This window comes from Bos grunniens, chromosome 18 (assembly GCF_055505025.1).
Source record: "Bos grunniens cultivar Pamir isolate PY7600 chromosome 18, Bosgru_T2T1.0, whole genome shotgun sequence".
NCBI classification, from domain to species: domain Eukaryota; kingdom Metazoa; phylum Chordata; class Mammalia; order Artiodactyla; family Bovidae; genus Bos; species Bos grunniens.
In genome coordinates, this window is record NC_141182.1 from 32,891,907 (window position 1) to 32,917,252 (window position 25,346).

The following is a 25,346-nucleotide window of genomic DNA, read 5'->3' on the forward strand; positions in this document are numbered from 1 at the left end:
GTGTCCAACTCTTTGAGACCCCCTGGACTGCAGCCCACCAGTTTCGTTTGTCCATGGGATTTCCCAGGCAAGAATACTGGAGTGGGTTGTCATTTCCTTTTCCAGGGGATCTTCCCAACCCAATGATCGAACCTGCATCTCCTGCATTGCAGGCAGATTCTTTGCCACTAACATTCACTTATCTGCTAAGATGAGCCATTTGGAATTACTGATAAAAGGGCTTAGCTGTAGGACTGTGAGTGTCTAGGACTGAAATTCTCTAAGAGTGCATCATCAATGCTCCATGACAATGGGGGTCATATGTGTTTTGTTCATCATCCTATCTCCAGTCGGTAGCTTGATATTGGGCACATGGGCAGCAGTCAATGAATACTTGTTGACTGAGTTTGTGAGAAAAAGACTCGGAGTGGACACATTTGTGTCTTAAGTGGTAACCCTAGAAATAAGCTTGGAGGTATTATAGCCCAAACTGTGTTTCTCTAACAAAGGCTTGACTCCTGACTCCCAGGAACTGTGAAGGAAAGGTGATCGTATTTGCAAACAGGGTCTTTGCAGATGATCAAGTTAAGATGATGATAAAGTCATCAAGATAGTCTCTCATAAGGATCATCTTCCTTATTAGAAGAGGACATTAGGATTCGGGAAACACCATCAATAAGCCAAAAACTGCCCAAGGCCACCAGAAGCTAGGAGAAAGGGGGGCACAGAGTCTCCCTGCCAGGCCTCAAGAAGAAGCACACTCTGCCAGCACATTGATTTTGGACTTTGGGGCTCCCAAACTGTGAGGCAATAAATTTCTGTTGTTTAAGCCACCCAGCTTGTGCTGCAAGCTGCTAAGCTACCAGGGAAGTCCTGAGGGACTGTCTAAGTCCTCCACATTACCGCACTAGGTAATGTCCAGAGCTTTCAGATCATTATCTTATTTACTCTTCACAGCCACTCATGAGGTAAGAATACTATCCATATTTTACAAATGAGGAAAGTGAGGTTCAGGAGTCCTTTGGTGATTCTGGGCAAAGTCACAAAGCACAGCAGTGGCTGGTGTTCAAACCCAGTGGAATCCCAGAGCTGCCCCCGCTGACCATCGTGCTCCACTGCTTGCTGGCATCTGAAGTGTTGCCCCTGCTAGAATGCTGCTGGCACTTAGCAGTTACTGACAGTTCAGCAGTACTGAAGACTGCAGTGTCAAATCCATCTGCTCATAGTTTATAGCCACACACTTAAAGAGGCATAAATGCTTTCTGAATAGCACTGGTTCTCCTCCTTAATTTTCTGCATTGTTTATAAGATGCCTGGAGTAGAGCAATCACAATAATAATTCATATTTAGAGCACTTTGTAACTTACAAAGGGCTTTCACACACATTAGCTTGTGTTACTCATCATCCAACAAAAGTAAGGGTTATTATTATCACCCTCGTTTAATTGATGGAGAGTGAAAGGATAAGTCAGACTCTTTAATGTGCACAGACACCAGTGAAGGTGAAGGCTGCTATCTGTGAGTAGGGCTTAGGCTGAAAATCCTGCTCCAAGAAACGAAAGAATTTCCCTGAGGGCGAACAGAGTTTTCAAAATCAGCTCCCAATTGGCCTTCTTCTCATCCAAGACAGAGCTGATTAACAGCAGCCGGTGATGAGGGGGCTCACAATCCCAGGGTGCTTACTCCATGCTGAATATCGAGCCCTGCACTCTGCATGCATGCTTCATTTTGATAATCTGCACACAACTCTGAGGGTTTATACTACTGTTCTCCCCATTTTATAGGGCTTCCCTGGGGGCTCAGACAGTAAAGAATCTGCCTGCAATGCAGTAGACCCGGGTTTGATCCCTGGGTTGGGAATACCCCTTGGGGAAGGGAATGGCTACACATTCCAGTATTCTTGCCTGGAGTATTCCATGGACAGAGGAACCTGGAGAAGACCCTTGAGAGTCCTTGGACTCCCAGAAGATCAAATCAGTCAATCCTAAAGGAAATCAACCCTGAATATTCATTGGAAAGACTGATGCTGAAGCTCCAATACTTTGCCTACCTGATGTGAAGAGCCAATTCATTGGAAAAGACTCTGATGCTGGGAAAGATGGAGGACAGGAGGAGAAGGGGGCGGCAGAGGATGAGATTGTTGGATGGCATCACTGACTCAACGGACAGGAGTTTGAGCAAACTTTGAGAGCTAATGAAGGACAGGGAAGCCTGGCATGCTGCAGTCCATGGGATCACAAAGAGTCAGACACAAGTTAGCAAAACAACCCCATTTTATAGGTGAAAACATGGAAACTCTGAAAGGTAAAATGACTCACCGAAGGTCACATAACTAATACCACCCTGACCATCTGACCTTAGAGGCCTGGCTTTTAACAATTCAACTTTAAGGATTGCTCAATTAGTATAGCCTTTCTTGTAAAGAGAAAAAATAACAAAACATAGGATCTGTTTTCTTTTTTCCCACCCCCAGAGCCTTCTGACTTTCACTGCACTTTGCACCAGGTCGGATTCAAGGCTAGATCTGTGTTTGATTCAAGTGTTGGCTTCATTCTGCTCAGGACTCTTACAGGCACTGGGTCTGATACTTCACCCACTTGGAAGGTGCCTGCTGTGTTCCTCCTCTGTACAGACTGTGGTTTTCAACTAAGGAGTTTAATTCTGTGTAAACACCTGAATAAAAGTGGAAGTCACTCAGTCATGTCCAACTCTGTGTGACCCCATGGACTATATAGTCCATGTAATTCTCCAGGCCAGAATACTGGAGTGGGTAACCTTTCCCGTCTCTAGGGGATCTTCCCAACCCAGGGATCAAACCCAGGTCTTCCGCACTGCAGGTGGATTCTTTACCAGCTGAGCCACAAGGGAAGCCCAAGAATACTGTAATGGGTAGCCTTTTCTTCCTCCAGGGGATCTTTCTGACCCAGGAATCAAACTGGGGTCTCCTGCATTGCTGGCAGATTCTTTACCAACTGTGCTATCAGGGAAGCCCAACACCTGAATGCATGCATCCAAATGTCCTTATGGAGACAGCTTCTGAGTCACAGAAGACACACAGACCCACCTCATCAAAGGCACAAGTCACAGCTCACCACAATCCCCACCAAGTGGCAGGACCCCCTCACTGCCTGCACCCCTCTTATCTCTGGATGACTCTGACAAACTCCCAGTACTCTCCCAAGACAGCTTCCAATGTGCACGGGGAAGTGAGCTCTGAAGGCTACGTGGGTCCCTCAGATGTGGGGTCTCAACTTGTTTGCAAACTCCCATCACTCAACTTCACCTAAAATAACTCGGAAAAAAGGGATCTGAGGTAGGAAGACAGAAGGCTGAAAAGGAGACAACAGGGCCGATGGAGATGTTTTTCTCAGGGAGTTTGGGTAAAAGGAAATGATGGAGTGAAATATACCGCCGCCTTGGCTTTCTGACCATTAGGGAGGGAGAGTGGAGACCACCAGGGCTGACCGAGTCGCCTCACAGAGTGCGATGCGCATCCGGGAAAGTGGACCACCCGGGCTGAAGCAGGCTCCCTGCTACAGCTAAAAAGCCCCGTTTCTGGAATTTGAAGTATTCATTCAGTTTCCTTCTTCTCCAGTCACTTGCCAGCTGTGAGGCCTCAGGCAAATTAGTCAGTCTTTTCTAAGGCTCTGTTTTCTCATTTGAAAAAGGAAGATAAAACGCTCCCCCTACCCGGGCCAAGTGATGGGCATTCAGTGATATAAAGAGAGCACCCTTACATGTCTGACACCTACTAGGCATCCTCCTCTTTCTGCTTTCTTCCTCCTCAACACTGTATCCATGACTGATGTATCTTCTAAATAGAAGAATTCACCACCACCACCCTCACCTTAAGCGTGGAAGCCTGAGCTCAGATCCTCACTTGTCTGGGATCCAGTCATTACAGAAAGCGCCCAGTGCCAGGCTCCTGTCTACCCCATCATGTGGCCCAACCTGAGCCAGAAGCACCCAGTCAGCAACCCTCTTGAAGGCCCATGAAAGGCAGGAGAAGACGAGAGCTGTTTTTATTGCTGTTGTTTTGCCATGTGCCGTTTTCTCTGAGAAGCCAGGGAACATCCCTTAACATCAACCTGCACCTTTGCGGGTTCACGTGTGACCATTTCTTATAGTCTATAGATTTTCAGCAGAAGAGCTGCTGAACCCCAGAGCTCCTGAGCCAAGCCCCTCCTCCTAACCTCAGTGTGCAAATAAGAAAGGGGACACTTATAAAGAGGTGAAATTTGGCCAGGCTAACACAGTTGGAGGGAGCATTGTTCAGATAGAACTGTCTCTGCAGACTGGCTTCCTTCCAAGGCTGAGATGAGTGGAAGCCTCCAGTCACTGCCAAACAAGGCCACTGTCCCTGCCAGTATGCAGAGCAGGGCAGTTACAACTGTGGCCGTCCCTAGCTGTCTCTGGGAGGTATGCAAGCAAATGTCATTATCAGTGATTCTGAGCAGGAGAAGACACACTTAGTGAGTTACTCCTATGAGCTGGGAATCGTGCTCAGTGTTTTACACGCATTATCTCATTCGATCCTTGCAGTTGCCCTCTGAGTACAAACAATGCTCCAGTTTCACAAAAATGTCCACGTGCTAATTCTCAGAACCTATGAATGCATTGAGTTGTATAGAAAAGAGGACTCTGCAGAAGTGGTTAAAGTAAAGGTCTTGAGATGGGCATAGCATCCTGGATTATTCACGTGGACTCAATGTAATCAAAAGAGTCCTTATAAAAGAGAGGAGGAAGGACAGAGACAGAAGGAGAATGGGTTAGAGGAGCAGAGGATGAGGTGATGAACTCTGAAGACAGAAGAAGAGCCCATGAGCCGAAGTATGCAAGAGGCCTCCCCCGATCCGATAAAGACAAGAAACGAGATTCTCCCCTCGGATCTCCAGAAGGAACGCAGTCCTATCAACATTTCGATTCTAGCCCTCAGGACCCATGCTGGGCTGCTGATCTCTAAAATTGTAAGACAATAAAGTTGGGTTGTTTTAAGCCACTGGGTTTGTGGCAGTTTGTTACAGCAGCAACAGGAATCTATACACCCTTTTAACAGATGAGAAAGTGGGTGCTTTGTGGAGTTAAAGCTCTTGGCAGAAGTCGCAGTTGTCAGTTCACAAGGGAGCTGAGATGATGTGTGGGTGGGGGGAAGGGGGAGGCCATCACTCCTGCTCCTCTTACTGAGCTGCATCTTGCTGGGGAAGGAGGAAGAATGCACAGTCTCACAATTTAATCATGCAAGTCCTTCTTCAACCCTGGAAGACAGTCTGTTTTGTTTCCATTAAAAACAGAAACAAAGAATCATGAGCACAGGAGAGAGTCACTGATCTGTTCAAAGTCACAGTTAGAGGAATACGCGAAATTCCAACCCAGGTCCCTTTAGTGACACCACTCCCACTCCCACCCCCCACCCCCCACCCCCCCGACCCAGGCACTGCTGTCCTGTATCTTCTGGGACACTTTAATTGGCACTACCCGTCTGCAAAGAGGAGCACCCCATCCATGGGAACTACTTTTGCTACCTTCACAGGCTAACACTCAGGCCAGTTCAAGAGCGCGCCAGCCCTCCAGGGTAAGCCTGCGTGCTATACAAACCTGACTATGATCTGGATTCCATCAACCACTGCAGATTTCTGTCTACATGGACCTGAATCTGGAAATACCTGGATATTTGGAACTGTATAGACTCAGACACTACCATCACCTCCACCCTGAGTCCTGTTGAGGAAGCCCTCTTCACGTGACAGGCATTGTTCTAAGTGCTTTAGAGGTAATACCTCCATCCACTGTCACAAAATCCCTACAGAGTAGATGCTGATCATCGGGCGATTACAATAATCACCCCACTGTTGACCACATTTGACAAATTAGTAAAGAGGCACCCAGAGCAGTCACTTTCCAGCACGAAACAAGATTAGAACCCGAGCATTCCCAGCCCTGAGTCAGGCCACCAGTCCAGACCCTTCGATGAGAGGAAAAAAGCAAACCCTCTGAAACAGACAGGGGTATATTTCAGGAAGTACTAATCTTTTATTTTTAAAAAATTCTTTTAACTTCTTTAAAAGCTAAGAAAACTGTAATGAAACTGGGAAAGAGGATTCTTCTGCTTGACAAAGGCACTCGTTTCCTAAAGCTCAGCTCCTTTTTACCCTGCAAAGATCTTATTTTATTTACGCATCCTGAACGCAGCTGAACAGTGGGGACTGCCGGGATGTGAGCTCTGGCGGGAGATCGCAAACAGAGCTTTTGTTTTGATCTCACTCCTTAGGTTAATGCCTCGTGATTCCCCCACCAGCTGTTTCCCAGGATGCTGTTTATTCCAGTGTCTGCTGGGGGAGAAAATGTCCCTGTGAAAGTAAATGCAGTGCAGCAGTATTTACAAATCCCGAGTCAGATTTCCATCCTGTCCAACAGGATGAGAATGAGAGCCATTATTTACACTAGTAAGCTGAGAATGACATCAGAAGCTCTCTTATGAACTGCAGGGGAGATAATGATGTAAGTGACTTTAATCTAGACATGTGCTTTACAATGGAAACGTGTATCCGCTCTTTCCAAAGAACAGCACTGACTTCTACGTTACACTCACACGACACCCAATTCCAGGCCTTGTTTCTAAATATCTGTGGATCCCACATCTCTATGGTTTCACTTAGAAACTCTGCTTGCACTGGAGAAACAGGATGCATATCCAGGTCCAGGGAGAGACAGAGCCCTAAGTGGAGGTGGAAGCACCCTGAATGCCTAGAGAAGAGAAGCCAGTGTTCTTTATGCGGACTGGAAAGCAGACGTGATCTCCTTCTTCTTAGACACACCCCACCTCCACAGATGCAGGCACACCTGTACCCATCACTCTCATAGGGATGCCGTAAGAACAGATGAGAGAAAAGAGAGGCGAGGGTGCTCTGCAGAGGGAAGTCACTGTTACCGTGTTATTTGTGTTATTTGTCATTTGTGTTATTGTTACATTCCAGGGGCTGGTTTTTTTCTGGGCACCGGCAGTGTGGTGGGGAACGCATCTAAACACTGGAGCCAAGAAGGGCTAGAAGTGAAGTCGTGGCCTGAATATTTACTGTGGCTTCATGGGCAAAGGACAAACTGATCTGACTTCATTTGCTCATCTGAAAAATGGGTATGTGCTTCCTTCCTATCCAAGCTAGTCTGTCTCACCCCTTCTTTCTTTCGGAACTATGCCCAACTCTCTCTGAACGTATACAAGATTTACTGAAATTTAACACTTAAAAAATAAGAGATTTCCTGAGATATAATTCACATAAAGTCCACCCTTGTAAAGAATATATAGTTCAGTGTTTTTAGTAAATCTTCCAAGTTGTACATCAATCCACATATATCTATTTCTAGAACATTTCATCAATTCCCAAAAACAAAATTATAGCCACTAGCAGCTATTATATTTAGAATAAAGTTTCCTATTTAACATCCTGTTCTTCCTCAAGGTGTAAAAACTCTTCACCAACGTCCACAATGAATTACTCCTCAACTTACAGTCAGCACCAAAGCGTTAGGCATTTGATGTACACCCCTCTGGCGCTTCCAGGTTGACAGCGGAAATCTGCCCAGCCTGCCCAAATTGATGGTATGTTCTTGGAGTGCAAAGGCCGTGTTGCCTGCACTCTCTTTCCCCCAGCACCTCCGCTCAGGGATGAACACACATGTAGGCGCTCGGTAAATGCCTGGCTCCCGACCAACTGACCAGTCGCCGCTTCTTCAGAAGACCAGCACGTTTGTCATCTGTCTGCTTCTCTGAATGCCAATGCCTCCACAAGCTGTCATGTTCCATGATTATTCTCCCCAAAGCATGTGCTGTTAATTTTTCATCTTAATGAACTGTCCAGTCGAGTTTAGCAATGGGAATAGTGATAGAGGCACAATAAAAATGGCTTATGTCTTTGCTATTGTCAGAAACCTTCTCCCCACAACACCGGCACATAATTGAAATAAAAATATCTCAACAGCTACAAACATCATTTGTCAAGAATAAAGTGGGGTTTAAGTGCTATTTCAAAAATTCATACTACAGGCTTCATAAACACGGATTATTGGAACGTTCTTCCAATTGATATCCGCTCAAGCATTTAAGTGCTTGGCTATTATTCTATGTTTGCTTGAGTGAAACCACTTTGGGTACCAAGCTACATGTCAGCCCCAATTTTCCAGAGTATTACAGATGCACATTCTTTCCTGGTGGGAGAAGGGTCAGGCAAGCCAGCGCAGGCCCGAAAGGCCTGTGTTAATGCACAGATGCACATGAGGGAAAGCCATTATGCAGCTGTTGGCATCCTCAGAGTGGAGTGCTCTGGGAACCGGTGTCACTCAAATCTGAATGATGGCCCAGGAGGAGCCCAGAGGGGGAGAGAGAGAATATGAGGAATAGAGGAGAGAGGCTTGAAGATTCTGAACAAGCCAGCAATACGGAGAGGCCCACACTCCAGCCCTCGGCCCCACGCGATTTTCTAAGGCCGGCAACCCACCATCATCTTCCTGCCGATCCATAAAAGAGATGTTCAAGAATTAGGTATCGGCTGAAGTCATTCAGTCGGGAACTATTTACTGAGCTACAATTAGCCTGGACCACACTGCTCCTGATGTTGACGATATAGGGGTGGGCAAGGCAGGCCACATCTCTGAACCTCAGGGGGCTTAGACTCTCACGGGGGAACACAGAAAATAAACAAGTAAACCATGAAGGGAACTAGACATGATATTCACACATTATGATGACTCCTGTGAGGGATAAGACAGCAGGATGAAGTAACGAATAACAAAGCAGTGGGTGTGGCTTTACAGGTGGTGATGTCAGGAAAGACTCTAAACAATGAAGAATCAGGGGTATGAAGAGACTGAGACTGAGGGAAGAGAAAGGGCCAAGGCCCCAAGGCTCCTCCATTAGACAGAGTGCCTGGAGTCCACAATATTTCTAGGGGCTCAAGGAACGTTTCAGTTTCTTTTCAAGTCGGAAGAAAAACTGATCTTTGAGGGTGAAGATTATATTCATCTTCATACCGAAGCAGTCATAAATACAGTATTTAATTTTTTCTTTTAATAGAAAAAAAAAAGAGTTCATAAAGGCAAAGATGCCCCAGGCCCATGAAGACATATCAAGATCCCTAAGGAACAAAGGACTCCAGTCCAGAACCCCAGCTGGAAGATAGGGTCCTTCTCAACCTCTTCAGACAAATGGAGCCTGAGAAGGAGAACCAGCCCAAGAGCATGGAGGGTTAAGCATCATGATATGTGGGACTCACAGTAACATGGTACGGATGGAGAGTTAACTTGGGGGAGGGAATGAGGTTTCAGGAGAGGGGAGGGGGTGGGGGCTGGATCCTGCCTTAGGAGCCAGGCAGAGGACCCTGCAGTTTATCCTGCTAAGGGCCACAAACTTCTGAAGCTTGGGGCTTTTCACTGAAAGGAACTCAATACAATTTAGGCTTTAGAAAAACCCATCCTTCTGAAGCTCGGCAGAAAAGGACTGGGGAAGAGATGAGGGAGCCGGATGTGCTCCCATGAACCCAGTCACAGTTACCCTGGCCCTTCCCATGTGAGCACAGGCTGCTCCCTGCCACTGTGGGGCCCAGCACAAGCCCTGGACAGGAGTGTGGCCATGCAAGCATCCAAGGCCTTTTCTTTGCCCAAAGCATGATGTAAATGGTTTAGGGGCAATGAATAACAATTCTCCTGAGTCCATTTCTCAAGCGGAAATTCTGAAGAGAGATTGGGAGCGTCGAGAGGTCCAAAATAGCATCAGTTATGGACAGAAATGTGATCCTTAAGGAAACTTGCTAGACATTCCTTTAGAGAGGTTCCTTCTCACCAGTCCTTGCAAGTGTGTGGCCAAACTTTTAAACATCCGTTTTCTTTCAACAAAAATGGTTGCTATGACAACCTAACATCATTTCCAATGGTGCTTAGAGACTAAAATTCAGAGCCTCCTGAGAAGATGAACTCACTGGCCCCTCCATGGTTTTTCTGAAGCTTGCACACAGAGGTGCCTGCCAGGTGTCCAGTTGCAGCCTTCTAGATCCTCAGCAGACACAATTAGTTGGTGGCAGATTTTGTCCTGTTACCCTTCCTTCTCCGCTCTCTCAAACTGCCTTGAGCTCTGAGTCCCCCACAGGGCGCAGGGTAATTTGGGTTAGTAGCCTCCAGAGGAAACGATGAGTCTCTGGCTTAGAAAGCATGTGGAGCTGGGAGGGCTGTCAGGCAGTGGCCTGATTTTTGTCCTGAAACATTCTGGGAGCAGCTGAACCTTCCTAATGGACCCAACTGAAGGAAACAGGTAGACTTAGAAGAGGGTCGGGGAGCCCCATCACTGGCACATGATTCCATGAGAACAGGAAGTGCAGTGAGTCATAGATGCACATATGGATTTAGCACAGGGCTTCCCAGATGGCTCAGTGGTAAAGAATCCACCCGCCAATGCAGGAGACGCAGATTCAATCCCTGGGTCAGGAAGATCTCCTGAAGGAGGAAATGGCTACTCACTCCAGTATTCTTGCCTGGAAAATCCCATGGACAGAGGAGCCTGGCGGGCTATAGTCCATGGGGTCACAAAAGAGTCGGATATGACTGAGCAACTGAGCGAAAACAAGCAGTCAGTAAATGTGTCTGATGTATGAATGAATCAGTTACTGAATGGCCAGGAAGTCATTCCCTGGAGATTTCACCCCACCCCTCTCAGGTCCACCTGTTTTCTTCAGGCCAGATTCATCTATCACCCTATAGACAATGGGCATCCAGCCTGCACAGAGCATGCCTAGGTCTTGGCACAAAGCATGAAAGAATGTCACGGTGTCTTTCAAGAACTATTTGACGAGTGAGTGAATGAACCCCTGAAAACAATCCCCCTGGGCCCAGAGCACTTGACTGCAAAACCATATATTATTCTGTCTTCTTGGATTACTTACCGTCTGTCACAGTATTCAAAGTCCCTCTCACATGGAGTACAAACTATTTCTTGCCATGAAATGCACAGAGGAAATGCACAGATAAACCTGAGCAGCTCAAGCGCTTTGATCTTTAAAAGGAGGGAATCCTACACCAGCCTTTGAGATGCCGTGTTGACTCCAACAAGCAAAAAAGAAAAGTCACACTATCTAAATGAGTGGTTGTCGGAAATGAAGTGATTAGATTTCAACGGGACTGTCTGCTCCCACCCTGGACCCCTGGGTCCTGAAGGCAAGTGTGCAGAGAGTGCGATCACCTGGCCGAGACTCCAGTGCTCAGTGAGATGGGAACTGATCCTTTCCCAAAGATGAGCATCAGAGGGGCAGTCCATGGCCAAAAGAAGGGCCCTTCCTGCTGTCTCCATCCTGAGGGTGCATTTGCTGTTTCTGGAATATCAGGGAAAATGACACAGACAGGAATGTGTTCTTGGTTTCAAGTACATCTTGGTCATCTTACTAAATAAGTGCTGGGGGGAAATAGGAAGCTCACCGAAGTATCTGGGTAACTGATGTCAAGCTGTATCTCGGTCAGGCATTAAATTCATACAGTTGTTGCGTGGAACGTGAGTAATATGATTTCTTTAAAAAATCAATGACTCTAGATGAAAGGTTTATAGGAATTAATTGTACTATCAATATTTTTGCAGCTTTTCTGTAGGTTTGAAATGTTTTAAAACTTCAAGAAAGTTTAAAATCAGAGAACAAGCAACAAAAACAAGGGGGACTATTTAAAGTTCTCTTTTTTATTAAAATATAAAGTGCGGAACAGTGTACATACTAGTGCTTACAGCTGGATGCCGCCAGTGTATCCAAATGCGCAGGAAACAAGTACATGGGTGTGTGTGGCTGTAGCTTCATGACTGCTTGGAAACTCTGAATGGTCGCATAGAAAACTGAACCGAGAAGTTGCCTCCACAAAAGGAGGGAGGGACTAGAAATAGGATTGAAGGATACTTAATTTTCTGTAGACTTTGTAACTGTCTTGTCTATTTATATATATATATATCTTTATATGTATCTTTGAGTGTATATATATTGGCATGTATATATATATATAGTTGGGCTTCCCTGGTAGCTCAGTTGCTCAGTTGGTAAAGAGTCCACCTGCAAAGCAGGAAACCCCTGGGTTTGATTCCTGGGTCAGGACACCTGCTGGAGAAGGGATAAGCTACCCTCTCCAGTATTTTGGCCTGGAATTCCATGGACTGTATAGCTCATGGGGTTGCAAAGAGTTGGACACGACTGAGCGACTTCCACTTTCGCTATATATAAACAAACCACCTAGTCAGGAAAATTTTGGCTCAAGAACCTCTGCGCTGTTCTCTTTGTTTAAAAAATCCTTCATGATTGTCTCCTGGTAAATTCTGACTTATGCTTCATATCTCAACCCAAAAGTCACCTCTTCCCTGAAGCCTTTGCTGATTTCCTCTATCAGATTCCATCCCTCTGTGCTCCTACAAACCCATGGAGCTACCTCCAAAAAACTCTACACCATGGTTATTGTCTGCTGGCCTGTCTCCATCAGAAGAAGGGGTGCTCTTTAAAGACATGGCTTTGATACAACTGTTGTGTAGATACATGTGCATCGGGTTCATTCGTTGTAGCTGCACCTAGTCCACGGCCTAAAACAGGAATGCTTTCCAAGAGATGATTTATGAATGAACACACTTGGGATTCTTTTTTCCTCTCCCCATGGGTTATCTCTCACGCAGTACACACATTCAGCAGCACACTGCTGTATTAGCCAGAAGCACTTGGCCCACATGGAGATTTAGGACATGACCACCAAAAGAACTGTAATATAACCCCACCCTCCAACTTGGTTAAGATCAGAAAGCACGATACCAAAGAATCAGAAGAGACACACTGGGGGCACTACGGCGTGGAGGCCCCGACTCTACAGAGTTCACTGTATGGCCCTCGACAAGCTCATTAACCTCTCCGAACCTCAGCATCCTCATCATAAAAGAAGCAGGATGACGGCACATACCAAAGCACTGGTGATGTCACACAAGACAATGAACGTAAATCATGTAGCCCAGTGTTTGCATACGGGCATCTCATTAAATCAGGAGGGTCTCTGCATTGTGTTCATCCGTCCTAAAATAAAGCAAGATCAGAGAACCACAACTTCGGTTGAAGTTTGTCCTTTCAGTACTGATTCTGGCAAAGGTAGGACATTTCCACTGCCTGGCACACGGGAGCTTCCTAGCTCTTGGTCGATCACGTTAGTGACAGTCACACGGTACACACTGAAGATCTGCAAAGGAGTCAGCAAGTGAACTGACTGTCTGTTTATGATTCTCATGGCACCGGCTACAGACAGAAACTTGGCCTCTTTCTCCACAGTGGCCTACATCCCAAAATAGGAAATGCCTTCACAGACAGACCCAGCAGGCAGAGGGGGTTAGGAGGCAGGCTGCCAACATTTCAAACTGTCAGGGACAGGGCAGAGCCTGGAGGATGCTCCAGCACAGGTGAGTTGCCCAGGCCCCAGGAAGCTTTTCAGGATTGATTTTTATGCAAATGAAAGAGAATCAGTGACCTGTGAGGAGCAGCCCCTGCTGAGTAATCAGTCGGGAGGGTCTCAGTGTGTGTACACTTTTCATGAGTCTAAGAGCAAATATTTTTCACTTTAAGACTTTCGATCTGTGCCCCACTGCCCTACTAAAAGCTCAGTGAGGTAGCGCGGCCGGGAAGCTCTGTCCTGTAGCGGCTTAGGTCACCCCTCCCCTGCTCCGGGAAGATGCCTGAGTCAGTCAGATGTCCCAAGAACAGAAGTTCAAGTGGACTTCCCTAGAAGTCAGCTGGAGAGCTGCTCCTGTAAGTCCAAACCACTTCACCACCATTTGTGAAACGTGTTTCTCTCTCTCTCTACACAACCCCCATATCCCTCTTTTCTCTTCCTATTAGGATTCTGGGTACTTTATACGGAGCTCCTTGACTGTAAGCTCCTTGAAGAAAGTGAAAGCTACTTTATCCCTGCCTGTGTCCCAGTACATCATAAGCACCTGTTTAAGAAATGCTGGCATCATGAATGGATTGAGGATCAAGAATCTGGGTCTTAAGCCAAAGTTGTAGGTTAGTTTCATTTTGTTCTTCCAAAACCTTATAGTGTGATCATGAATAAACCCTTTCCTCTCTCTAGGCAAAAAAAAAAAAAAAAAATCCTCTGTCTAAAACAAGAAGATTGTTCTGAAAGATCAAAGGACTGTTAAGGACTGTTCCATCTGTACTATGCTGTGTTTTTTTAAGGGTGCTGCAAACATCAGAATAGTTTACCTTCCTGTCCTTGGAATAAAAGCGATGCAGAACTCTTCGAAACAGGCTGTTCTTAATTTCAAAGTGGAAGAAAAAAACCTAAATAATTTCCTAGACGAGAAATTAAATTGAAGTACTTTCTATTTAACTTCTGACTCTGTTTCACTGCTACCTCATTCTAATTGTCAATATTATCGAGAAAAATAGAAAATGTCAGTCGCATGTCCTATTGAAAAATTCGAAGGGCTGCTGAAATGAAGAGACCTATTTGGCTTCACAGAAATGAGATGATCGTCATTCACAGGCATTTTCCACAGGAGGGATGCGTTTCCTCTGCTGAGCCAGGCTTCAGAGCAAAATATGCTAATGTGAGAGGAGCCAACTATATAATTTCCAAATCATATTGATACATTTGCAGGGAAGTATGGCCCTGCTTCCACTAAGAGTGTTTTCATTTAGTGGTTTATACCCATGACAAATGTCGACCAGAACATGAGAGAAGGAGATGGGGTAGGGCTCTCCAAATTGAAATTTTGTCCCCAAACAAACCCACATTAAAACATGAGTGAAAAACATCTGGAAAATCACCAAATATTTACATGTCCCAGTCACAGGGGCTGACCATCTAAGTAAAAATAGTTGGTGTGGACTGCAGAAAAAGTCTTCAGCCTGCCATAAAGGACATGTCTTTTGTCCATAATGGACCAGATTCACTCATGGGGAAAACAAAAGAGAGGAGTGCTCAAAGATAAAAGCTCTGGCTAAAGTCAAACTTCCAAAGATAAAAAAAGTACGGCAATATGGCTACAGGCAACTTATCTTTTCTAAAATTCAGTTTTCTCATTTATAAAATCTTTGGATATTAATAGTGCCTATCACAGTAGGTTTTTGCAAAGATTAAGGGAAGTGATACCTTTAAAGACCTTATGTTCCTGACATAGCATAAGCACTCAATACCTGTTAGCTGCCAGTGCTGTGACTTTTCTCTGTGTGGTAACATCAGGCTCCCTTTCTTATCTTAAAGTCTCTATTCATATGTTCAGTAAATATTTATTGAGAACCTACTTGGGGCCAGAATAGTGCTTACAACCAGGAACCCGGTGGTCCCAAAATAAAGCCAATCCTCAAGAACCTCCAGGTCTAGCTAGGAAGACAGACACCTAAACAGTGGGAATCACAGTAAATGGTATAATCTTGATGACTAAAGCCCAGGAGATACCCATAGCTCAGTCTTCAGCAATTAGAAAGAAATCCTTAGAGGTAGTGAGGTCCAAGTGAAGGTATAAAATGAGTAAAAGCTAGCTTGTGAGGAAAGGGAGCTCACTGGGCTCTGTGAAATAAAGGTTGTGCCTTACAGTAGACCTAGAGTGGATGAGTACAGTGAAGGCTAGGTGTGCAGAGACAACAGCTGAGTGGGGGTCTAAACAGCACAACAGTGGGCCCATTACTAGAGGGTCCTGAAAGCTTGAAAAGGAATTCAGATGCCTCAAAGGGAAAGGATTAGTAGCAAAGTAACATACTATCTGGATTTAGGGACACTGTTCAGGATATGTATGAAAGACGGATCGTGCTGGAGTTGACAGAGGGAAAAGTAACCCTGGAAGCATAAAGATCTGTGAGGTGGCAACTGCAGCAAAATCTTGGAGAAAGGGATTCTGGCTTGCATTTGATGGTGGCAATGTGGGTAGACAGAATAAAGTGTTTCAGAGATAATCAGTGAGCAAACCAATCGGAATCAATTACTCCTGGAGATAAGAGGCTAGGAGGTATATAGGATGCATCATGTTTCAGATTCAGTGAGTTTTGATGCTGGCACTGAAATGTGGCACACAGGACAAGGTAAAGGCTTAGGGGGAGAGGTCATGACTTGCATTTGGCCTCTGCATCTAGGTCACTTGGTGGACACTCACAGCGAGATGAGCCACTGACACACGCAAGGGTGAGTTCTACGATGGGACCGTGTGGCAAGTCATGCTGCTAGAATTAATTCTTAAAGTTTCATCGGAATATTTCAACATCCTATAAAAATAGCTTCAGTTCCTAGTGACCCGATAAAGGAGGTAAATGTATTCATAGAATCCTAAAACTTATGGACCATTAGTTACTCTGGATCCAACCACCTTTGTGGCCCAGAGAAGAGTTTGTTAACCCAGGGGCACACAGACAGTGAACGATAGAGCCAGGTTTGGAGCTCAAGTCAGTCTCCCAGCTTAGGATCTAGTGCTCTGTCTTTTGAGAGCTAAAAGATTCAGCCTCCTAGCAATCTCTTTTCCTTGAGGGATATAAGCCACCTTGTACACATTTAAAGAATTCTTTTCAAAAGAAGAAAAGGGGATAAAGAACAACATGGTAGTCGTGTTAGTCTCTCCAGCCAAGTTTTTGCTATGGAATTATATAACCCCTTTAGTTCCTTCTATCTCCTATCAACCTTCTATGGTCCAAAAAGAAAAACACCCAAAACAAAAAACTATTATCATCTTCGTACAGGCACATAATAGGTGCCCCCTAAAGATAACCCAATAATAACAGGAATAATCACATTCCTCAAGGCTCAGGATAACTTCCCTGTCAAATTCTACTTGGGATCTGTGAGGGCAGGCACATTTGCGGGATGGTCCTGGAAACCATCATTTCTGTCCCCGCAAATAAAGTAATGATACACTCAGTAACGCTGGTCCATCTTACCTTCTTCACCCATTGGATACTTGCTGCCAGTTTCTGTAACACAAAACTCCACCCATCTGATTGGTCATTCAACAAATGGCAACCGGAAGGATCGTCAGGAGACCTCTGAGCCGAATACACAGCGATTTCTGCAAAAAGTGAAAGGATCATTAGTAACCTGGAGGTGACATGAATCAACAGAATGATACTCTCCTAAACGCTGGGGGTACACAGTTGCACAGGATACGCTTTTCTCTTTGACAATAAGGGTCCATGTATACAGTGAGAGATGTAAATAAATGACCACAATGGTGTGCAAAGTGGGAAAAACTTGTCATGAGGTACCACAGGATGGTTCGATGAATGTTATGCATTCCGTTCTTTGATAACAAAGATAAAAGCAGTCATGTATCCAACGTCGTGAACTATTCTACATACTTCACACGTATTTGCTCTAGCACGAACGACAAACCTGTGGGGGAGATAGGAAATCGTAGACTCAGTTGCTGATAGAATCCACATTTTACTGGCCTCCAAAGCTAGTTTCCTCCCTTCTAAAGAGAGAAGCACCATCCTGGTGCTGTCAAATCCTGGTGGAGTGACAGACTCAAGGGCAAAGAGTGACAGCGGTGGCAGTCGTGACAGGAGATGTCATCCCCACGCTGGCAGAGCAGAGCACTGGGCTGACAGAGCTGCGATTCTTTATCAGGACTACATTCCTCTGTGTTCCCCCTTCTGCTCCACATCACATTCTGAAGTTTCTGTGTGTGGGGGCTGTGTTCTGCCTGGATGCTGGTCTGATTCATCTTCATATCTCCCGAAGTGTCTACCACTTTTCCTAGCCCAGAGCAGCTGTTCAATGTATATTTGCTGAATGAATGAAGAGAGGAATATGGAGTGTCTGAACAGCTGCCGTCTTCAAAAAACCAAGGCACTGAACCAAGGAAGGTGCCGCTGGCATAACTTCCCGAACACGACAGCAGAAAGGAGTTCTTGAATGTCCTTCCTCTCTAGAACATCTACTTTCGAGGATCAACCCGGGCTGCACTAAGGGCTTAAACAGCTTCTTACTTTGACTTTGTGTCGTGTCTGACTTTTTTGCAACCCCATAAACTGCAGACCGCCAGGCTCCTCTTCCCATGGGGATTCTCCAGGCAAGAATACTGGAGTAGGTTGCCATGCCCTTCTCCGGGGTATCTTCCCGATCCAGGGATCGAATCCAGGCTCTCCTGCATTGCAGGTGGTTTCTTTACCATGTGAGCCACCAGGGATGCCCACTTTGACTCTATTATCCTTCATTCTCCCAGACCCACTTTTCCTTGTTTCATCTTGGCTCTACCTATCAACTCTTCACATACAATGCCTTTTTCAAAACAACAGGGACAACAGCAACATGGGAAAACCCATCTGCACAGGGCTGAGGATGGACTGTACATCTACTGAAATCTGTTCACAGCACCTTAATTTGGTGACTGTAGCAAGAACAGCAGAACTGTCCTGTGCATGCGTGCTCAGTCCATCAGACTCTGCAACCCCATGGACTATAGCCCGCCAGGTTCTTCTGTTCAAGGGCTTGTCCAGGCAAGAATACTAGAGTGGGTTGCCATGCCCTCCTCCAGGGCATGTTCCCAACCCAGGGATAGAACCTGTATCTCCTTTGGCTCCTACCATGTGTGCTATTTCCAGGATGTCAACAATGGAGCAGGGCTGGGGTCATTCCCAGATGTACCTGGAGTCATGGAGAAAAAGCCACAGGGGAAGGACCTGTTCATAACCCCAGAGGAAGGACCCAGCTCGCAACCATGTCATAGCCACTCTCCAACAGCCCTCCCTGGATGAACCACATGCCCAGAGAACCATACCCTTCTGTGATCCCCTTCCATGTGACTCCAAATTGCCCTGGGGTAACCAATGAAATATCAATAACCTCAGATATGCAGATGACACCACACTTAGGGCAGAAAGCGAAGAACTAAAGAGTCTCTCGATGAAAGTGAAAGAGGAGAGTGAAAAAGTTGGCTTAAAACTCAACATTCAGAAAACTAAGATCACGGCATCTGGTCCCATCACTTCATGGCAAATAGATGGGGAAACAGTGACAGATTTTATTTTTTTGGTCTCCAAAATCACTGCAGATGGTGACTGCAGCCATGAAATTAAAAGTTGCTCCCTGGAAGAAAAGTTATGACCAACCTAGACAGCATAGTAAAAAGCAGAGACATTACTTTGCCAACAAAGGTCCATCTAGTCAAAGCTATGGTTTTTCCAGTAGTCATGTATGGATGTGAGAGTTGGACTATAAAGAAAGCTGAGCACCAAAGAACTGATGCTTTTGAACTGTGGTGTTGGAGAAGATTCTTGAGAGTCCCTTGGACAGCAAGTAGTTCCAACCAGTCCATCCTAAAGGAAGTCAGTCCTGAATATTCATTGGAGGGATGATGCTGAAGCTGAAACTCCAATACTCTGGCCACCTGATGGGAAGAACTGACTCATTTGAAAAGACCCTGATGCTGGGAAAGATTGAAGGCAGAAGGAGAAGGGGTTGGACAGAGGATGAGATGGTTGGATGGCATCACTAACTCAATGGACACGAGTTTGAGTAAGCTCTGGGAGTTGGTGATGGCCAGAGAGGCCTGGCATGCTGCAGTCCATGGGGTTGCAAAGAGTAGGACATGACTGAACTGAACTGAGCCAATGAAACATAGCAAAAGAGATACTATTAATATATGATTTCAGAAGCTGAGTTCTAAAAACCTGGTAACCTGTCTTGTGTTCTTAGAAAGGTTGCTCTAGGAGAAGTCAGCTGCCATGTCTGGAGTCTGAATGCTCTAGATCCCCATGCTGAGAGGAAGCTCCAGCTAGCCATGTGGAGAAGGTGCACAGATAGCGAGAGAAATGCCCAGCCATCCCCAGCTGCTGTGGGCATCTAAGCTGAAGAGTCAAGTGGTGAGTGAAGATGCCATCTTAGACATCCAACCCACCTGGACCTTCACGTGACTCCAGCCATCTGACTTTACACCATGAGACCCCAAGCAACAACTGCCCAGATGAGTTCACTCAGTTGTAAGAGGTAAGGATAGACAGTTGTTAAAAGACACTAAATTTGGGGATGGTATGTTACCCAGAAATGGATAAATAGAACACCATGAACAGGGATGGAACAGGCATTTGGTGCTGTCCTTACCAATATATTCTCTTTAAATGCCTATAACCACGCTGGGTAGCATGAACCCATCAGGGTTCATCTCACCCCAACCCCTAAAAAGATCAAACTTTTGCCCTGGGCATCTAGCCCATAATACCCACAGTGGGATCAGAATCCAGCAGCACTGACTTCAGAGCCTGTGTTCCCTCTGTTTTTCTCCTGCTGTCTCCAATCAGTTCATGACACGTCTATATCCGTGGCCAGTGTGTTTTCAAAACTTTAGTTGTTATCTATAAAAATGAATTGAACTCCCACTTTGCCTTGCATTCTCTAGTTAGTGTCAGTCGCTCAGTCGTGTCCGACTCTTTGTGACCCCATGGACTGTAGCCACCCAGGCTCCTCTGTCCATGAGATTCTGCAGGCAAGAATACTGGATTGGGTTGCCATTTCCTTCTCCAGGGGCTCTTCCCTGTAAAATATCTCATATAAAACTCCTCTCACCCAAAGCCTGCACTGATCATTAAGAGCTTTGGAAGGAAAGCAAAAATAAATGGGTAAGTTGTCTATGAATTCTGATTACTGCAAACTTTTGAGAAAGAGAGGATTTAGGTTCTATGGACAATGTTGCATATAATTACACTGTGTTTCTTAGAGGAAAAAAAATAAACAGAAAAAAATCTAAGTTGTTTTTGTACTTTTTCAGAGTTGATGGGGGCAAAAAAAGAGCTCACTGGGTCTGAGAGGGCTGGGCAGTGTACTAGAGGGCTGGGCAGTGTACTAGAGGGCTGGGCAGTGTACTACAGACGTTCTCTTTTTGCACTGTTGGTGTTCTGGGTTGGAATGTTCATTTCCCTGCCTGTCCCCCACATCTCATGACTCTCCAAGACCTGGAATCATGTATTCCCTTCTGTGACAGGGAAATACAACCCGGCGCTGCAGCACCCATTCCTACTTACTCTCAGGGCACCATCCTTTAGTCCCCCAAGTCCTGTGTACCATCATGGGCCCTCTTCACCTACTGCCCTGCCCTCTACCAGCCCCTCCCATTGCCGTGCTTGGCCACCCACACTGAGCCTCTTAGAATCAGACTCTCCACACCATCTACTAGTTCAGAGAGATTGAGAAACAGGAAAAAGAAATCCATGAAGCCAAGGGTGTAAACTGGGATGGAGAACATACTTGGCACGGGTATCAAAATCGAGGAGGAAACTCGGCGGTGGAGGCAGATTTCCTTCGCTGCACTCTGACCATATGGAAGGCTTGGTACACACAGGGCCACATCCTCCCCTCTGACTCCTGAGTCAAACTGCCATCCCTCTCTTAAGGTTTCTGCTCCAGATCAAATGCCCAGCTCCTAGCTCTCCATGTGTGGGTCTTCTTCTAGAATGTGGGCTCAGCCAGGCCAGTGTGTTCCTGGATCATTGTCAACAGCACCCCACCACCACCACCAACATATAGTGCTGTGGGGGAGGGTAAGCGCTGAAAGCATACGCGAGTTAGATTAAAACAGTCTCCACCCCACGTACTCCATCAGCGCCTGCTTCAGGATCCTCAAGTCACTTACTGTGTGTAAGTATGCCACAGCAGTGGTGGGTATAAAAGAGGAAGAGCTGCCACTGAATGGGGGAGGGTTGCCAACGGAGAGAGTGACAGCTCCAGTTTACAGGTGAAAAAACAGGCTGAGTGGTAAACATCCAAACGTATAGTGCAATGAAGCAACAGATCAAATCGCTAAAAAAAATCCACTCCGTTCCCGCCAGCTTTAAGAATCCATGACAAGACCTACTTGCCAGGGTAGATCATGCCTGTTCCTCTGAAAAGTGATCGTTCATTTCTACTTTTTGGTCTAACAACACAACAGTGAATCTGAGATATTTTGGTAGGGAACTGAGTAATACGAACTATGATTAAATACAGTATTATTGAATAAATAAAATATCAGCTTTTTGAAACTTTTATTAGGCAAAGAATTCAAGCAAAGGCCATATCCTTTCCTGGTGGTCTAGGAATACCAGGCTGTGCTGCTGATGCTGCTGTGTGTTCTTGCTCTTCAGGCAGGAGAAGGGGCAGAGGAAGCTGAGACTGGGTGTCTGTAGGTGGGGGCTATTTCCTTGTATGGGGGTCACATGTTCCTGACATTGTGGAAGGGATGAATAAACCAAAACAATACTCAGCACTGGGTGTTTTTCTTTCCTTTTATCACCCAAGTTCCAAAGCCACATGATGAAGCATATTTTGTAAGATAGACAGGTTTGCAGATTATGATTTTTTTAAAAATGAGGGAAGAAGTAAGTTATTAAATGTGAGGGGACAGGACTTAAAATACAGGCTTTGCCTCTTCCAAGCTAATTTGACTTTGGCAAGAACTCTTTGAGCCTCACTTTCTTCACTATAAAATGGGGATATCAATAATTTTTGTGGGATTATTGATTATCGTAAAGAATAGTGAGAATAAATACCTCACTTAGAATAGACACTTGATAATTAGTAGCTGCAATTACAAAAACACATAGGTTATGCTTTTTCAATTGTGTATGATTAAATCGCTTTACCTTCCATTGTATATTTGCTATTTACAGAGCTCCATGGTAGGTGGATAACTTTCATATATTTCTTGTCGTTGTTCAGTTGCTAAATTATACCTGATTCTTTGCAACCCCACGGACTGTAGCACACCAGCCTTCCCTGTCCTTCACTGTCTCCTGGAGTATGCCCAAACTTATGTCCTTTGAGTCGGTGATGCCATCCAACCATCTCATTCTCTGTTGCCCTCTTCTCCTCCTGCCCTCAAACTTTGCCAGCATCAGGGTTTTTCCCCACTGTGTCTGTTCTTCAAATCAGGTGGCCAATGTCTTGGAGCTTTGGCTTAAGCATCAGTCCTTCCAATGAATATTCAGCCTTGATTTCCTTTAGGATTGACTGGTTTGATCTCCTTGCTGTCCAAGGGACTCTAAAGAGTCTTCTCCAGCACCATAATTCACACACATCACTTCTTCGGCACTCAGCCTTCTTTATGGTCCAACTGTCACATCTGTATGGGACTATATTTGCATACATTAATACATACTCATGGAATATATAATTATTATTCATCCATAAGCATTTTCCACCCCATTCCTTTTCATATGAGGAACTGAATTCTCAGAGAAGTTCAGGGACCCCTCAGAGTTCAAAGGCTCAGCTGAGACCTCTGTTCCATAAGACGTTAAAGGCTGCCAGCTGCCCACAGCTCAGGGCTCCCTGCAAACTTGCCATGGCCGGCTACTTGCTGCTTGTGCGGGATGATGCCCAACGTCTGGCTGTAATTACAAGGAAACATCCATAGAGTTCCTGGGCTCCAAATGGATTTGACACAGTGGCCCTTTAAATCAAACTCTTAACACGATTATCTTGATTTCTCTTTGGTAGTTTTTCTAAGTAAGCCATGCCTTTAGAGGCACCTAATACAAAGTGACAACCTTTGCTGTTTTCCAAACCACCGATGGACTGGCGTAGAGAGGGCCCATTGTCACCATGGTAATTACCGCACAATACCTGACGGCCAATGGACAGTCAGGAGGCGCAGGCAGCAGCTGAATCCGGCATTGTCCGGGCCCGATAAAAAGATTAGAAGCCCTGAAAAGCCGGGGAGCAGGATCTCACAGCTCTTTCGCTGGGCCCTGAAAGGCCCATTGTGCTGTCACCATAAATTCTGGGTTCCCCGGGCACTTGACAACTGAAGCCAGGGACAATAGAATTCTTGTGTCCAACAAAACACTCCTTGTCCAGTGTCAGTCTTATCAGCCGCATTTACAAATGTCTTTCGTTGTACCCAAATAATTCCCTATTAGAAGGGCTATTGGGAGCAGAACTAAATAAATATTCACAGCCTTTGTAATATCTTTGGGAAATGAATAAACAAACAGTCTCCTAGCATATGAGCAAACCTCCTGCTACTCTACATTTTATCCCTATTTCTTGCCCAAATGATGGAGTTTCTCTTTCTACCCTTTACCATATTAACAAGTGCAATAGAGGATGCTCCAGTTTTACTTGTACCTACTACATAGCCCCAATATATATAGCCTTGGTGCCTCTACATGCATTTTTCCTTTAATTAATCTTCCCGACAGCACTGGTCGGGGCTTGTTTTATTCTGTTCCTACCTCCTAAAAGAGAAAGGAATCAAACCTCAGAGAAGTTAAATAACTTGCCCAAGATAACAAAGCTAATTAGCAGTAGAATAAGAATTCAAATCCACACTTCCCATGCTCCCAAGGATCTGCCTTCCCACTTCGCCATGACTTCTCTACTGAATAAAAAAGGAATACAATGTCAGAGAAAGAGGAAAAGCTAAACACATCCACTATAAAAGTCACATACATACATGAGTCTATTGTTATAGAACCTGGGAGCACTTAGAAAAAAAATGAAAAGCCTTTCTCCAAGAGAATATATACATATATATTTTGCCCTAAAATAGCAGCAATTTTACTTTTTAAGTTTTGGGGGGCCATGGTGAAGAGGAGATGGAAAGCAAATAAAAATAAATATAATCTAGCTTCAGTACTCTTGCCTGGAAAATCCCATAGACGGAGGAGCCTGGTGGTCTGCAGTCCATGAGGTCCTTAGGAGTCAGACACGACTGAGCGACTTCACTTTCACTTTTCACTCTCATGCATTGGAGAAGGAAATGGCAACCCACTCCAGTGTTTTTGCCTGGAGAATCCCAGAGACGGGGGAGCCTGGTGGGCTGCCCTCTATGGGGTCGCACAGAGTCGGACACGACTGAAGCAACTTAGCAGCAGCAGCAGCAGCCTCAGGAGAATCTTGGGGATGTCCATCAGATCAACTGGAAAAGTTGTAGAAAGCATTGCTGGGGTAAACAAAGCAAGCCGGGCACACGTGATCACACCTGTCTCAGAACAACATCTGCTCCTTCTTCTGAAGTTTATTTAGCTTGTCTCCTCGTCGTGAATGAACAAACATCCAACATTTGACAGTAATGCACATGACAAAACAGAAACCTCCTTGGACAGCAATCTTAATATTTTATTTTTGGTTGCACTGAGTCTTCATTGCTGCTTGGAGGGCTTTCTTTAGTTGTGGCAAGCAGCAGCTGCTCTCTAGCTGTGGTTCATAGGCTTCTCCTTGTGGTAGCTTCTCTTGCGCAGTGCAGGCTCTAGGGCGAGTGTGCTTCATTAACTGTGGTTCCCAGGCTCTAAGCACGGCCTTAGGAGTTGTGGTGCACGAGTTTACTTGCCTTAAGGCGTGGGGATCATCCCAGACCAGGGATGGAACCCGTGTCCCCTGCATTGGCAGGTGGATTCTGAACCACTGAACCACTAGGGAAG

The 25,346-nt window shown here is 45.5% G+C and overlaps 1 protein-coding gene across 2 annotated transcripts in view; it reads right to left on the reverse strand.

Moving 5' to 3' along the window:
* CDH11 (cadherin 11) overlaps positions 1–25,346 on the reverse strand; it is a 155,143-nt gene that overhangs the window by 73,474 nt on the left and 56,323 nt on the right. For both annotated transcript variants that reach the window (XM_086349559.1, XM_086349560.1), the window contains exon 2: positions 16,890–17,017. The gene's annotated coding sequence lies outside the window, so the exon portion shown is untranslated. The remainder of the gene's footprint in view (positions 1–16,889; positions 17,018–25,346) is intronic.